This window comes from Schistocerca americana, chromosome 4 (assembly GCF_021461395.2).
Source record: "Schistocerca americana isolate TAMUIC-IGC-003095 chromosome 4, iqSchAmer2.1, whole genome shotgun sequence".
Classification (NCBI taxonomy): domain Eukaryota; kingdom Metazoa; phylum Arthropoda; class Insecta; order Orthoptera; family Acrididae; genus Schistocerca; species Schistocerca americana.
In genome coordinates this window covers 452,677,007-452,693,828 of record NC_060122.1, presented here as the reverse complement: position 1 = coordinate 452,693,828, position 16,822 = coordinate 452,677,007, and positions in this window count along the sequence as shown.

Sequence of the window (16,822 nt, the reverse complement as noted above, 5' to 3'; positions counted from 1 at the left end):
CTGCCGATCGCTTCCCGTGACCAGCTGTCCTCCGGCATGGAACTCTTGCCCGCTCTGGACCAGATGTCTTCGCCCGTCGGGTGCCCCGACGCAATGGAGGTCGACCCTTCAACCCCCCCGTCTCTTAACAGGCGCATACACCGCATGTTGGCGTGCACCCTGGACTAGGTTTTCAGGCGTTTCCTAGCTCCCCCCGGACCGAATGGCCGGGTGCGGGGGGCACAGCCTCGCCTGTTAGGCTCCCCACCTCGTCGCATACGTCAACATGGGGTCCTCCCCACGGCGGGCGGAAGCCTTATAACACCACCGTTCGCCGATTTGCGGGGGAGGAATGTGGTGTCACCGCCAGACACCACACTTGCTAGGTGGTAGCCTTTAAATCGGCCGCGGTCCATTAGTATACGCCGGACCCGCGTGTCGCCACTCAGTAATTGCAGACCGAGCGCCACCACACGGCAGGTCTAGAGAGACGTCCTGGCACTCGCCCCAGTTGTACAGCCGACGTTCATAGCAATGGTTCACTGACAAATACGCTCTCATTTGCCGAGACGATAGTTAGCATAGCCTTCAGCTACATTTGCTACGACCTAGGAAGGCGCCGTATTCGATTGATATTTATTATGTGAAGCATGTATCATCAAGAGAGATGTTCTACAATTGTGGATTAAAGTTAAGTATTATATCAACTTCGTACTTTATTTGCAATTCTCAAGATATTGTCCTGTTCCAGACCTCACGCCAGTCAGCGTGTAATTAAACGCGTGCATTTCGGCCTCCTCTAGAAAAACAGTGTTGGCTCTTCTGCCAACACTACAGTTACACGCCTCGGTCACCTCTTGTTCGCATTGACGACACTTTGAACTGTGAACGTTACGTTTCAGATGTGTTACGACCCGTGGCTCTACCCTTCATTCGATCCCTACATTTCAGCAGGATACTGCACGACCGCAAGTTTCAGGTCCTGTACGGGCCTTTCTGGATACAGAAAATGTTCGACTGCTGCCCTGGCCAGCACATTCTCCAGATCTCTCACCAATTGAAAACGTCTGGTCAATGGTGGCCGAGCAACTGGCTCATCACAATACAGCAGTCACTACTCTTGATGAACTGTGGTATCGTGTTGGAGCTGCATGGGCAGCTGTACCTGTACACGCCATCCAAGCTCTGTTTGACTCAATGCCCAGGCGTATCAAGGCCGTTATTAGGGCCATAGGTGGTTGTTCTGGGTACTGATTTCTCAGGATCTATGCACCCAAATTGCGTGAAAATGTAATCACATGTCAGTTCTAGTATAATATATTTGTCCAATGAATACCTGTTTATAATCGCATTTCTTCTTGGTGTAGCAATTCTAATAGCCAGTAGTGCAGCACCTTGAACTTATCCCAGCAGGAATTACACCTATTTGTTCTGAGTCTGGCCAGCAGAACGTGCGTCCCGTCTGCTAACACTGGCAGAACGTCCTCTTTCGTCGTCATAGGTCTGTGAGAAACTGCTCTGGGGTGTCTGCGAGTCTCACGAGCACAATGGGAACTAGTAGCAGGCGAGCCGCGCCAGGCGAGCTCGGATCCATTGCCACTCGTGGCTGCGAGTAGCGTGATGATGATGTTTGGTTTGTGGGGCGCTCAGCTGCGCCGTCAACAGCGCCCGAACAAAGTCCCAGTTTTCACACAGTGCAACTTTACACAGTCCAATACCGCTGTCCCGAATGACGGTGACTGTGAGTAGGATTCAGGACAATAACGAACTACGAGCGAGCCTGAAAATTGAGGTAATCGGCTGTGATTTGAACACATACGCTAAGATGACAGAAAGTAATGACAGAGCGATATGAACATACACAGATGTCCGTAATATCGCGTATACAACGTATAAAAGTGCAGTGCGTTGGCAGAGCTATTATTAGTACTGGGGTCATTCAAATGAAAATGTTTTCGACGTGGTTACGACCGAACAAAGGGAATTAAAAGACATTGAACGCGGAATGATAGTTGGAGCTAGACGCAAGGGACATTCTGTTTCTGAAATCTTTAGAAAACTTAGTATTTCGCGATCTACAGTGTCAAGAGTGTGCCGAGAATAACGCGTTTCAGGTATTACCTTTCACCACGGGCAACGCGCTGGCCAATGGCCTTCACTTACTAGCCGAGAGCAGCGGCATTTGCGTAGTGCTGTGAGCGCTAATAGGCAAGCAACACTGCGTGAAATAACCTCAGAAATCGACATAAGACGTACGAGGAACATATCCGTTTGGACAGTGCGCTGAAATTTGGCGTTAATGGGGTACGGTAGTAGACAGCCGACGAGAGTGCCTTTGCTAACAGCACATCTCCTGCGACGTCTCACCTGAGCTCTGACCATATCGGTTGGTTTCTAGACGATTGGTAAACCGTCATCTAGTCAGATGATTCTCGATTTCGCTTGTTAAGAGCGGATGGTGGGGTTCGAATGTGGCGCAGAACCCACGAAACCATGGACCCAGGCGGTTTTTACATGGATCACTGACTGGTAATGAAGACTATTGCAGTCATTCATTGACTTCATGTTCTCAAACAACGACTGAATTTTTATGGATGACAATGTACCATGTTACGGGGCTACAGCTGTTCGCGATTTGTTTGAAGAACGTTGTGGACAATTCGAGAGGATGATTTGACCATCCGGATCGCCTAACATGTGTCCCATCGAACATTCATGGGACCTAATCGAGAGGTCGGTTAGTGCAAAAAATCCGCCACCGGCAATACTTCCTCAGTTATGGACGACACGGCTCAGTGTCTCTGCAGGGGACTTCAACGACTTGTTGAGTCCATGCCACGTCGAGATGGTGCACAACGCGGAGCAAAAGGAGGTCCGACATGATATTACGAGGTATCCCACGAATTTTGTCACCCCATTGTACTTCATCAATATCTCTAGCGAATTTCGCCCTGCAGTTTCATTTTCACACAGCTCATAATTATTTTGTGGAGGTTGTCAGCGAGAAAAAGTTTCATAAAGGTTTGAAATTATAAGCAAATTTTGTTGCAAGTCTCTTAAGTCCTCTCATTCTCAAATATTGGTTGATTTATTTATGCACATTCGCGCGTTATGGGTCACACAGCTTTTTCATCCCCACCTCTGTGATAGGTAGTAAGTGATATGTGTACCAAGTTTGGGTGAAACCACTGTAGCGTTTTAGGAGGAGATGTGGCCATACATACACACACACACACACACACACACACACACACACACACACACACACACACAAAATGGCTCTAAGCACTATGGGACTTAACATTATCATCTGCATTTCTTCTTGGTGTAGCAATTTTAATGGCCAGTAGTGTATTTTGTAACCAAGACCTTAGTAGAGACAACTGCGGCGTCTGCTGCTGTCCCTGTGAAGGCGGCCAACTGACGGTAGGACGACCCAGTGCCCAATGTGATGGTCGGCTGCAGTGTGCCCCAGTGGCGCAAAAGCTGGGGAGACCTTAGTTCGAGCCCCGGTTCATGACAAGGCTGTTGAATCCCGGCCAGTAGACCTAGGCAGCAGTCGAGAATTCAAGGGCCAGTGACGGCAACTGAGTCAAAAATACGTCGTTGTGTTGATGGCAGCGTCTGACACTGGGTGGATGTCACAACATAGCAGAGCTGTTTGTTGATGGCTGACTGATAACTACTGCTGTCAGGAGGCCTAATTCTTCCGTCACGTATAACTTCTCAAAAGGTCATCAATATCGGAGAACTTGATTATTGCGTCGTGGAAGTAGGTCAGAGCGTGGAAGCGGATCGCTGCTGAGGTTGGTTTGTTGGTATGTGTCGTTGACTGCGGTGGCCAGTGGCCGGAATACAACGCTGCAGCCGCAGGCACCTTTTAGCTAATTTCCCTTTAATGATCCTGGATATCAAGCTGCTTATCAATAACAGGTGTAACTGTCTTTTGTAAACAAAAAAAGGGGCCACCCACTATTTTGTTAATCTCTCGTGGGTGGCACTTTCGCCCTATAACGGGAATTTTTCGTACTCACAAGCTCCCTATTGAGCGGGTATACTAGAATAAACCTCCTTCATTTCCGTCCATGTCACAAAACGCTTTTTTTCTTAGATTACCGGTTGCGGTGAACGATAACTGTTTCAGATCTGCAGCAAAATACGGAAAAGCCAAAACAGCTGGCGGACAGTCTAAATTTTAAAACAATAATATATGCCATAATCAAAAGTATTACTTTCACATAAGTGCAAAACATGCGCTTAAAATATGACGAGATATACGTGTTTTAAAACGTGTCCTAGTACAAGGAAGAGCCAAAGAAACTGGTACACCTGCCTAATATCGTGTAGGGCCTCCGCTAGCACGCAGAAGTGCTGCAACACGACGTAGCATGGACTCGACTAATGTCTGAAGTAGTGCTGGAGGGAACAGACACCATGGATCCTGCAGGGCTGTCCATAATTCCGTAAGAGAGCGATAAGGTAGAGATCTATTCTGAATAGCTCTCTGCGAGGTATCCCAGATAGCCTCAATAATGTTCGCGGCTCGGGAGGTTGGTGGACATCGGAAGTGTTTAATCTTAGAATAGTGTTCCCGGAGCCACTCTGTAACAATTCTGGAAGTGTGTGGTGACACGTTATCCTACAGGAATTTCCCAGGTCCTTGGGAAGGCACAACGGACATGAATGGATGCAGGTGATGAAACAGAAGCTGTCCACGTCGAAGGTTCGAGTCCTCCCTCGGGCATGGGTGTGTGTGTTGTCCTTAGCATAAGTTAGTTTAAGTTAGATTAAGTAGTGTGTAAGCCTAGGGACGGATGGCCTCAGCTGTTTGGTCTCGTAGTCCTTATCACAAATTTGAAATCAAACAGGATGCTTAGGTACGTATCACCTGTCAGAGTCGTATCTAGGCGTATCAGACGTCCCGATCACTCCAACTGCGCACGCCGCACACCATTACAGAGTCTCCACCAGCTTGAACAGTTCCGAGCTGACTTGCAGGACCCATGGATCCATGAGGTTGTCTCTATACTCGTATACGTTCATCCACTACATACAATTTGAAACGCGACTCGTCCGACCAGGCAACAAGTTTCCAGTCATCAACAGTCCAATGTCAATGTTGACGGGCCCAGGCGAGGTGTAAATCTTTGTGTTGTGCAGTCATCAAGGGTACACGAGCGGGCCTTTTGCTCCGAAAGCCCACATCGATGATGTTTCGTTGAATGGCTCGCACGCTGACACTTGTTGATGGCCCAGCATTGAAATCTGTAGGAATTTGCGGAAAGGTTGCATTTCTGTCACGTCGAGCGACTGGTCACATTCTTGGAGGATCTTTTTCCGGCCGAAGCGATGTCGGAGATTTGATGTTTTGCCGGATTCCTGATATCCACGCTACACTCGTGAGATGGTCGTACGGGGAAATCCCCACTTCATCGCTACCTCAGAGATGGTGTGTCCCATCGCTCGTGCGCCGACTATAGCACCACGTTCAAAGTAATTTAAATCATGATAACCTGCCATTGTAGCAGCAGTAACCGCTCTAACAACTGCGCCCGATCCTTGTCTGATATACACGTTGCCGACTGCAATGCCTCTTCTGCCTGTTTGCGAATATCTGTATTTGAATACGCATGCCTATACCTGTTTCTTTGGCGTTTCAAAGTATAATGAAGCTATCGTGGCATCTTCAAAAAATGTACAGAAAATTAGCTTAGAATCGTCGTACACATTTCAAATATCGTGTAAACTAGCCCGCAGTCCCGGCAGAGTCATCTTGTTAACAGCGCTACTAAGGTGCAGTAGCCATAAAATATGTTTGTGCTACAAGCTTGTCAGGTATTGCTACTGTAGGCCTACACATATTCGTCAATTACATCATTGTACAAAATGAAATAAAATGAAGCTATGCAATACATAAAATCTATACATGGCTCATAAGGTGTGTAAGATATTACAGTGATAAAATGTAATAAATTGAAACACAAATAGAGTTAAATTTTAAAATTATTAAAAACAAAACAGTTTAGCGAAAATAAATGATTCTGAGCAACTCTTGTGATGATCGCAGATTTAAAAAATAGCATACACAATAACACACTTATAGTAGCATGTTGGGCAGGGGGATTGGGGGGGGGGGGGGTTAATCGAGTGGTGGTGGGAGGCCGTGTGACCGAAGACCTTCCATTGATTTCGATACGTGACGTACCGAGGCAGGCACGCCTCTCTCCGTTGCCGCTGGCTGGTGCTGATAAATAGGGGCAGATTCCGCCCACAGCTGCTGAGCCAGCGGCCTACAGTGCTGAGATCAGAAGCTTTTGGAGGCCACGGCCGTTGACGCCAGCAGCGCTAGGTGTTGTGCTGCGACAGCTTTCTGCTCGGGGATGGCCCCTGGACTCCGCACGTGCAAGTGGTGCGGTGGCGGCGTGTGGAGTCTACAGTCTACAGACAAGACCCGCTGCACTCAGACAGGAGTTGGACAGCAGCAAGTGGCACCAAGTCCCACTCAGCGTCATCGGTGGCAGGCATGGAAAGGTGCTCAGCAAGGCTGTGGCACCAAGTTCCCTGAAGGACTGAGTGCTGGCGGCAGACGCAGCCCTGTCTCTAAACTATGGGTGCTGCTGCTGGTACCCAGTCGCCTCAATGTCCGGCGTAAATCTGGCGTTACGGTTGCGACCGTCTTGCTTCCTACGGTACGCTGACGCCTTCTTGATACGGCCTCGTGGTGAAAATGCACTGCAGCATTTCGTCAAACAAGATGAACAGGGTCCATAAAACTAAGCTCCTCCCGACCAAGCCATGAAGGCCCAACGGTACCGACCAGCCGCCGCGTCATCCTCAGCTCACAGCCGTCACTGGATGCGGATATGGAGGGGCATGCGGTTAGCACACCGCTCTCCCGGCCGTATGTCAGTTCACGAGGCCAGAGCCGCTACTTCTTAATCAAGTAGCTCCTCAGTTTGATGGTCACCCACCCGCCAGACAGCACGGTGCTGCCACTGCAGCGAAGCCGTTGGCTATGAACAATGTCCATCCCAGCACACAGTTTACTGTCGAGTTGGAAACGGATGGCAAGCTTCCATTTCAGATGATCGGAAGACAGGAGCCCGGCTTCGTGATTCAGTGCACAGGATATCTACGCAGAGTGACCGGTACTTAAACGCCAACAATTTTCACCGAGCTGTACACGAGAGAGCAGTTCTGAATACATTAGTATACAGAGCAAATATTATTTCTGACGACGATCAACTGGAGTCTGAATTTCAGCATTTGAAGCGCGTGTTCAGAGAAAATGGCAACAGCAAGGGAGAAATTGCTAAAGCTTTCAAGTGCCACCAACGAAAGACGCCTCGCGAATCGCGGGAAGGGGCCAAACCAGCTGCATTCCTTCCATACTGTAGAGCAACTAAAAGCAAGACAGGGCGCCTGCTGAAGAGACAATGACTGACGCCGTGTGGAGTGGCCGCTCGGTTTGAGGCGTCATGTTACGAACTGCGCGGCCCCACCCGCCGGAGGTTCGAGTCCTCCCTCGGGCATGGCTGTGTGTGTGTTGTTCTTAGTATAAGTTAGTTTAAGTAGTGTGTAAGTCTAGGGACCGATGACCTAAGCAGTTTGGACCCTTAGAAATTCCCACACATTGACTGACAATGAGACCAGTGTTCCGGTCCGTCCCCAAGATGCAAGATGTGTTGCTCGTTGTTAAAGACAACATAAGTCTTCGGCTTCCAGGTTTGTATGGTGTCCTCTGTGAATGCGGTAGTGTTTACATATATCAAATCTTTTGCACTGTTGCCGAGCGTTGTGCAGAACATTCACGGCATATCAAACAAAGGCAACTTGAGAAGTCTGCCGTGGCTGAACGTTCCCTCAGAATCAGATATACAATACAATTTGCAAAAAACCAGAGTTTTTGGCTCAAACAGCATCAGAGAAGCGACAGAAACTACAATAAACAGCAACAATTTTGACCGAGACCATAGGTATACAATTAGTAAGGCATGAGGACGGGCTTTGGACGTCGATCGAAAGAAGAACACCGTGCCAGTCCCAGCAGTCAGTGATTTCAGTTCCTGATGACGATAACAGAAACAGCTGTCGACAGCTCGAACGTTTTTATTCGAAATGACGTGTCTTGTAAACCGAGAAAATTTTATTCAATTTAGTATATTTCTCCCACTCTTCAGTTTAGTCTTTACTGCAGCCAATACGGTGCTCTCTCATACCTGAAATTCTCAGAAGTGAAGTCCTGCCTTCCGTTCCCTGTTACTTTTTTAAGATTACCTAATGAAATTTCTTCCCACTATTTTCTAGACGTTAGGCTGATCATCCCACATGAAGCGCCGGCCGGGGTGGCCAAGCGGTTCTAGGCGCTACAGTCTAGAACCGCGCGACCGCTACGGTCGCAGGTTCGAATCCTGCCTCGGGCATGGATGTGTGTGATGTCCTTAGGTTAGTTAGGTTTAAGTAGTTTTAAGTTCTAGGGGACTGATGACCACAGCAGTTAAGTCCCATAGTGCTCAGAGCCATTTGAACCATTAACCATTCGACTTGAATGTCGTCCGTAGCACGACTCATGCCCCGTCCTCACAGCTTTACTTCCGCCAGCACCACTTGCCCGCGAAAGGCAAAGGTCCCGAGTTCGATTCTCGGTCCGGCACACAGTTTTAATCTGCCAGGATGTTTCATATCAGAGCACACTCCGCTGCAGAGTGAAAATTTCATTCTAGAAACGTCCCCCAGGTTGTGGCTAAGCCATGTCTCCGCAATATCCTTTCTTCCAGGAGTGCTAGTTCTGCAAGGTTCGCAGGAGAGCTTCTGTGAAGTTTGGAATGTAGGAGACGAGGTACTGGTGGAATTAAAGCTGTGAGGACGGGGCGTGAGTCGTGCCTGGGGAGCTCGGTTGGTAGAGCACTTGCCGTGAAAAGCAAAGCTCCAGAGTTCGAGTCTCGGTCCGGCACACAGTTTTAACCTGCCAGGAAGTTTCAACAAAGGAGTTATCGGCTTAATCTTCGTAGTCACTGATATTACCCATAATCAGCACTGAATATTTTTTAAGCGACTGTAGTATGATTCAGATTGAGTTGAAATGCACTGAGCCGGCCGCGGTGGCCGTGCGGTTCTAGGCGCTGCAGTCCGGAACCGCGGGACTGCTACGGTCGCAGGTTCGAATCCTGCCTCGGGCATGGATGTGTGTGATGTCTTTAGGTTAGTTAGGTTAAAGTAGTTCTAAGTTCTAGGGGACTGATGACCTAAGATGTTAAGTCCCATAGTGCTCAGAGCCATTTGAACCATTTGAAATGCACTGAACGTAATGAAATATGAGAAGAGCCATTTAAGCAATGGGCTGGTGCATTTCAACAACTTTTCAGATTCATTTCAATGGGATTCAACGGAAATTCGTGGTGTAGGTCGCGGTGGCTACACTGCATATTGATTTTCATTCAGCAGTGTATATAACTGATTCAGCAATGTGCATAATTTTGAAATGTACTTGCACCTATGTTCCTTCATGAAGGTATCACATTAACGTTTTTGGTAAGTTATTAACAGTTCTTTACTTTTTCGCCATCATGCAATGAATTACCTCATAAAAATCACCTCGACCTCATGTGTGACGGAGCAGTGGTTCCACTATATGTTCTTTAGTAGATGACTGGCAGGTGGAGACAGCCTGATATATCAATAAATAAGAAACTATTGATATCTTACATGTTTTCAGTTTCACTAGACTTCCCCTCACTCGCTAATTACGGACATTCTTCACTTACGCAAAAAGTATTCGTTGTACGAAAGAAAGTAATTACAAATATGTAAATATGAGAGTGTTTCACACAGATACATGTAGTTTAAGCAACTGAAGCACCGCTGCTTAGTACATTAACTGACTGGTCAAATTTGTTGTCACTAAGCGATAGCAATTTGAGAGTAATAGAGGTATTCAAAAATACAGTAAACCGAGAAGATTTTATTCAATTTAGTATATTTCTCCCACTCTTCAGTTTTGCCTTTACTGCAGCTAATACGCTGCTCTCCCATACATGAACTTCTCAGGAGTGAAGTCCTGCCTCCCACACTCTGTTACTTTTTTAAGATTACCTAATGAAATTTTTGCCCACTATTTTCTGTGTGACACTTTCCTATTTCATATATTACTCACTGTCAAGTTGTTGTAGGTACCGAACGCGAGGGCAACTTACTAGAAATTTCCAACAAGCAAAATTCCCTGTGCTGACTCTTCAGCACAGGGAAGAGTGAAGTACGCAGAAAAAAAAAAAGTTTGACAACTTGCCAAAAGAAGCAAAATATCTGGCAGACTGTAGTAGTGTTTTCAAATGTAGATTACAGCATTTTTCTCTTCACATACTTGTTCTGTAGCGTAGAGAAATTTTTGGATATAAATATGTAGTCATTAGCAAATCCGTAGTTGGCCAGCTTGTGGCTAGGCACGTTGCTCATCATAATTTGTACGGCAAATTTGATCAACAGAACATGGAACTATCGTATCCGAAGTTTATACATCCGGCTGCTAGCTAAATTTTGGCCGTATTCTGTTTGTTTGGTCTAAGGTGCCCGTATGCTATGTCTATTGAGTGAGATCTCTAGACTCTGTTTTGGTTTAGTACTGTCAGAAGATGCACCGCACCCCGACGTCAAACAGTGACAGTGATAAGCACACAGTGTAATCTGACGCGACACATACACAAAAAAATATACGGTAATTAACAGTTTGCGCCCAAGCAGCCGGCCTAAGTCACAAAATCAGCACATAGTGTTGGTTGGTTGACTGGTTGTTTTGGGGGAAGGGATCAAACAGATTACTGGTCCCACCGGATTAGGGAAGGATGGGGAAGGAAGTCGGCCGTGCACTTTCAAAAGAACCATCCCGGCATTTGCCTGAAGCGATTTAGGGAAATCACGGAAAACCTAAATAAGAATGGCCGGACGCGGGTTAATACCGTCGTCCTCCCGAATGCGAGTCCAGTGTGCTAACCACTGTGCCACCTCACTCGGTAGCACGTAGTGTGACAATTCAGTGTCTCTGAGATGGGACTAAATGAGTATTCTAAAATATCTTTCCTTTTTAGGTAAGTTTGTACTTTTAGTATTTATCAGGCTATGTAGTTCGCACTAAACGTGACACTCTCCTATTACACATATTACTCAATGTCAAGTTGTTGTAGGTACCGAAAGCGAGGGCAACTTGCTAGCAATTTCCAACAAGCAAAATACACGTCAGTATGCAGCCATTACTACTGCCTCTGTAACTCAATTCAACAAATTATCACACTTCAAATACTACTAGTGAAACCTTCATAAAATCCGCTTTAATCATATAAGATTACCGTGCACTTGCGCTTCGGGTAGTCACACCGTTAATCATCGATAAATCTCCTAATACACAAAGTAATAAATCTTTTTCTCTTCTTTCGTTCTTTACCATAAGAAAACCTATCATTTAGAAATTGAACAATATATTTAATTTAAAAATGAGCTAATTGTGTAAATTGTAAATATTCATTTATTCTTTTCAATTAAAATTATTTCGTTGAATGTGTTTATGGTATACCAGCGCCCGCATCTCGTGGTCGTGCGGTAGCGTTCTCGCTTCCCACGCCCGGGTTCCCGGGTTCGATTCCCGGCGGGGTCAGGGATTTTCTCTGCCTCGTGATGGCTGGGTGTTGTGTGCTGTCCTTAGGTTAGTTAGGTTTAAGTAGTTCTAAGTTCTAGGGGACTGATGACCACAGCTGTTAAGTCCCATAGTGCTCAGAGCCATTTGAACCATTTTTGGTATACCAGCGATGTTATTAGCTACATCAGTGACATCTCTAACCGCTGAATGCTACTCTAAAATAAACAACATGAAGTCATGTCTTTTGCCCTATTCTCAGTTCACTTCTGTCATAGGACTTTACTTAATATTTCTCATAAACTTTACTCTTGTTTACAATATGTCTGTTAGTCGTAAATAAGGAAGAATTTTAACTTTCCTTATAGTACTTCACGACAAACGTACTCGCAAAAATATTTTCTTTCTCTGCTTTTTTTTAAAAAATATTGTTTGTAACTTCCAATGCAAGTTGGTCGTATCGTAAGAGACAATTTAATTATCGCGAATGTCTTTCATTAATAACTGTGTGATACGGCAAACTTTCACCTATTCCAAATTCTATCAGCCTCCAACGTTAATGGAATACACACGGGAATGTAATTTATTCAGGTACTTTTTCTATCATGGCGTATCGTTGTTTGTACGTTATTGACAATTCGTTGTCATTCATACACGTCTTACAACGAATGAGACGGAGTGCCAGCAAATAAAACCAATCCCCTCTGTCGGGATCGAATTACACAAGAAAAACTCAAACAAAAGCTGTCTCCACCACTTTCAGTTACAGTTATATAATACAAATCAAAACTCAACGTCTTCAGGTGTTGACAGATTACGAAGCCACTAGGAAAATCCAATTTAATTGTGGCCACTCGTCTTCGTCATACAATGCATTCCCAAACTACAAGATATCCATATGTTGTCTCTCGTCATGGTTCCAAGGTTTCAAGGGCAAAATCTTTATGCACGCTAGGCTAGATCTCAACTTTAAAAGTACCAAACGCTTTGTGCAGTACTAAACAATAACGTTTCCTGATTACTTCTCTCTAGGGACTGTCACAACAATCTGTTCACACCAGACATTAGCTCGCTCGGGTGTACCAAACCCCATCAACCTCCAAACAAAAATAAAGCTCACTTGAAGTACCTTAGAGTGGGCCTACAGTTGCATCAGCTGTACTTATAGGAAATAATCGGAACCTTTACTAGGCAAAGTCGAACATACATTCCCATAATCCAGCAAATGAAATTCAGTATGTATCGCAAAAGCGAACCAGTTCTTTCAATGTAATTATTAGCATTGTCACTTAAATACATGTTTCTAATTAATGCGAAAGCACTCGCAAACTAACTTCCCTGATAACAAATACACAGGACCTATTTTCTTGGAATCCGTCAAAATTTCGAGCCAGCGTGCTCACCCACAATGTGCTAACAGCAATCTCTATGCGCAGTTATTCTTCCCGCACCGAGACGAGTAGTTCGTGACCAAAGTCCTCCGAATAACACGATCTGCCCTACATCGTGGCCAAGAGGGGACAGACTGTTTCTCTGCGTTAGTCATAGCGTGAACCACACTTTGACACAAACATTCTGCGATTCTTCACTTTCTCAATAATAAAATCACTGCAATGGATGGCTGTCGCTGTTTCATACAGCGGCCATATCGCGATCCTGTTGGACAATCTCTGGAGTCATCTGTAGCCGCCGCACTATCTCTGCTTTGCCACATAGTTATGAACGCGCAGCCATCCTCGTTCTGGTTTTCTGCATACTAATGCTCAAAGAACAGTATTTTACATGAATCCCTTAAGTTATTTATGTTTTTCATGTGACTTTGCAAAAGGTGTAGGCGACAAGCAAGCCGCTTTCTTACGGCAAAAGCTTTTGACGCAGTATACCAGATGAGGTGCCTACATGTTTGCTTTCTCATTCGTAATGATGGAGACGCCATCCAAAATCGATAGGACTCGCCGTGATCCGCTTGAAGCACCTGAAACGCTAAGCAAATCTCCATTGGCAGCTGTTTCGTTTTGCGCTCACACCGACGACGCAATAAGGGACGGCGCATCACAATATCTGAACCTACTGGCTGCTCTTAAGCGCATAATTGCGCCATCCATCATGATATGTGCGCAGATTAATCTACGAAGGGGCTTAACCCAGCGGGGCAACACGGTTCGTTACCCATTACGTCTTGCGACAGACACTTCCTCACACGCCACTGGGTACCCCTGTGTGTGTCAGTCTGCCTCTAATACAGTGCAGTTCGAAATACGTCTTTGCCACTTCAACGCATGTGCAGCTACAACAGCAGTATGTGCAACAAGCGAAGGGAATTTAATTAAATGCAATGGTCCAACAGCGCAATGTGCAGCAGGCTAAAAGACAAGGTCGTATAGATTCCGCTCTTTTGTTAAATCAAGTGAATGGTGGGACGGTTCCTCCGTAAAGACCACGGCCGATTTAAATCCCTGCCAGTGTCCATCTCGAGCTAATCAGTCATCTCTCTTGCCCTCGCCATCGGCCTAGTAGCAATCCTGAGTAAAATCTTCTCGAAATAAAATCTTCCCGGAATACCAAGAACGTTTTCTTCGACCTCAGCATCGACTCTACGTCAGACTCCTGTACTGCATAATTCTTAGCAGCTGAGTCAATAATTAGAGTCCTAACTGATCGTGAGACGTGGGTATTACTTCGATGAAAGGGACTCGTCCCACAGGTCAATCATGTACAAAAATAAATGACAAGAAGTAACGTGGTTGTTGTCCGCCCGGCCAACCACGCGGTCTCACACGCCGCTTCCCGAGCGGGAGGGCGAGCCGGTCCCCGGCACGAATCCGCCCGGCAGATTAGTATCGAGGTCCGGTGTGCCGGCCAGCCTGTGCATGGTTTTTAAGGCGGTTTTCCAACTGCCTCGGCGAATGCAGGCTGGTTCCCCTCATTCTGCCTCGGTTACACTATGTCGGCGATTACTGCACAAACACTTTCTCCACGTATACGTACACCATAACTACTCTACCACGCAAACATTTGGGGCTACACTCGTCTGGTGTGAGACGTTCCCGGATGGGGGGAGGAGGAAGCGGGGGGGAGGGTGCACTGGGGGCCAAACCGAACAATAACCATTGGTTCGGTGTGGAACGGCAGTAGGGTGGGTGGACTGCTGTAGCCTGTTGCGGGGTTGTGAACCACTAAGGGCTATGGCGGGGGATGAATTCTCTCCATCGATTCTAGGTCCCCGGTTCAACACGCAATGTGGTTGTTCATCACAAATGCGTCCATGAGTGCCGTAACTGACTACACGATTGTTCGTTTTAATGAGTAGCATATACAGCGAAGAGCCAAAGAAACTGGTACATCTGCCTAATATCGTGTAGGGTTCCCGCGAGCACGCAGATGTGCCGCACCACGACGTGGCATGGACTCGACTAATGTCTGAAGTAGTGCTGGAGGGACCTGATACCATGAATCCTGCAGGACTGTCCATAAATTCGTAAGAATACGAGTGGATGGAGATCTCTTCTGAACATTACGTTGCAAGGCATTCCAGATATGCATAATAATGTCCATGTCGGCGAGTTTGGTGGCCAGCGGAAGTGTTTAAACTCAGAAGAGTGTTCCTGGCGTACTCTGTAGCAATTCTGAACGTTTGGAGTGTCGCATTGTCCATCTGCAATTGCCCAAGTCTGTCGGTCGGAATGCACAATGGACATGAATGGATGCAGGTGATCAGACAGGATGCTTACGTACGTGTCACCTGCCAGTGTCGTATCTAGACATATCAGGGTGTCCCATATTTCTCCAGCTGTACACGCCCCACGCTATTACAGATCCTCCACCAGCTTGAACAGTACCCTGCTTACATGTGGGGTCCATGGATTCATGAGGTTGTCTCCATAACCCTACCCTTACATCCGCTCGATACAATTTGAAACGAGACTCGTCCGACCAGGCAACATGTTTCCAGTCATTAACAGTCCACTGTCGTTGGTGACTGACTAAGCTGACCGTAAAGTTTTGTGTCGCGCAATCATCAAGGGTATTCGAGTTGGCCTTCGGCTCCGAAAAGCCAAATCGATTATGTTCCGTTGAATGGTTCGCACGTTGACACTTGTTGATGGCCCAGCATTGAAAACTGCAGCAATTTGCGGAAGGGTTGCGCTTCTGTCACGTTGAACGATTCTCTTCAGTCGGCGTTGGTCCCTTTCTTGCAGGATCGTTTTCCGGCAGCAACGATGTCGGAGATTGGATGTTTTACCGGATTCCTGATATTCACGGTACACTCTTGAAGTGGTCGTACGAGAACATCTCCATCGCTATCTCGGAGATGGTTTGTCCTACCGCTCGTTCGCCGATTGTAACACCACTTTCAAACTCACTTAAATCTTTATAATCTGCCATTGTAGCAGCAGTAACCAATCTAACAACTGCGTCAGACACTTGTCATATAGGCGTTGCCGACTGCAGCTCTGTGTTCTGCTTGTTTCCATATCTCTCTATTTGAATACGCATGACTATACCAGTGTACTTCTAATATCATGACTGGTTTAGGATCTATCGAACCATATTTCGATCTGTAAAGAGTAAAAAAAGAAAGTAGCGAATATCACATAGCCTGCGATACACAAAGCTGCTATTACATCATATTTAAAACCAAATATACTAAAACACACCTACGTATCATGATCAGGAAAGTAGCCCGTCAATTTCTATAAACAACATGCATGCTACGTTGTAGAACAATACGGTAGTGTGGTAGCATAAACCTGCTAGGCAACGGATAATATTTGGCGTGAGAGCTTCAAAACGAACTTGTGTACTGCGCAAACACGATCCTACCTAATACGTAATCGACCACTAGGTATCACGAGAGGCAGACTCGCCAGTATTACAGTATGCGGGAATTTTGTGTCGTCAGTAGAGAAGCAGTAATAACATAATGGGTCGATCAGGAGAGCTAAGGGACTTCAAACGTCGACTAGTCATTGGATGTCACCTGAATAGCAGATCAATCAGGAACATTTCATCCCTTCTAAACCTACGCAAGTCGACTAACGGCGACGTGATTGTGAAGTGGAAACGCGAAGGAACACCAGATAAACCAAGACCAGGTAGACCTCAGGTACTGACGGACTACCAGCAGTCCAGCTAGCACAGTGACAGCATAAGGAGTAAAATAGGAATGGGGTCACTGGCTGAGCAGCTCCTCAATAGCTACATGTTTCTGTAGCCACA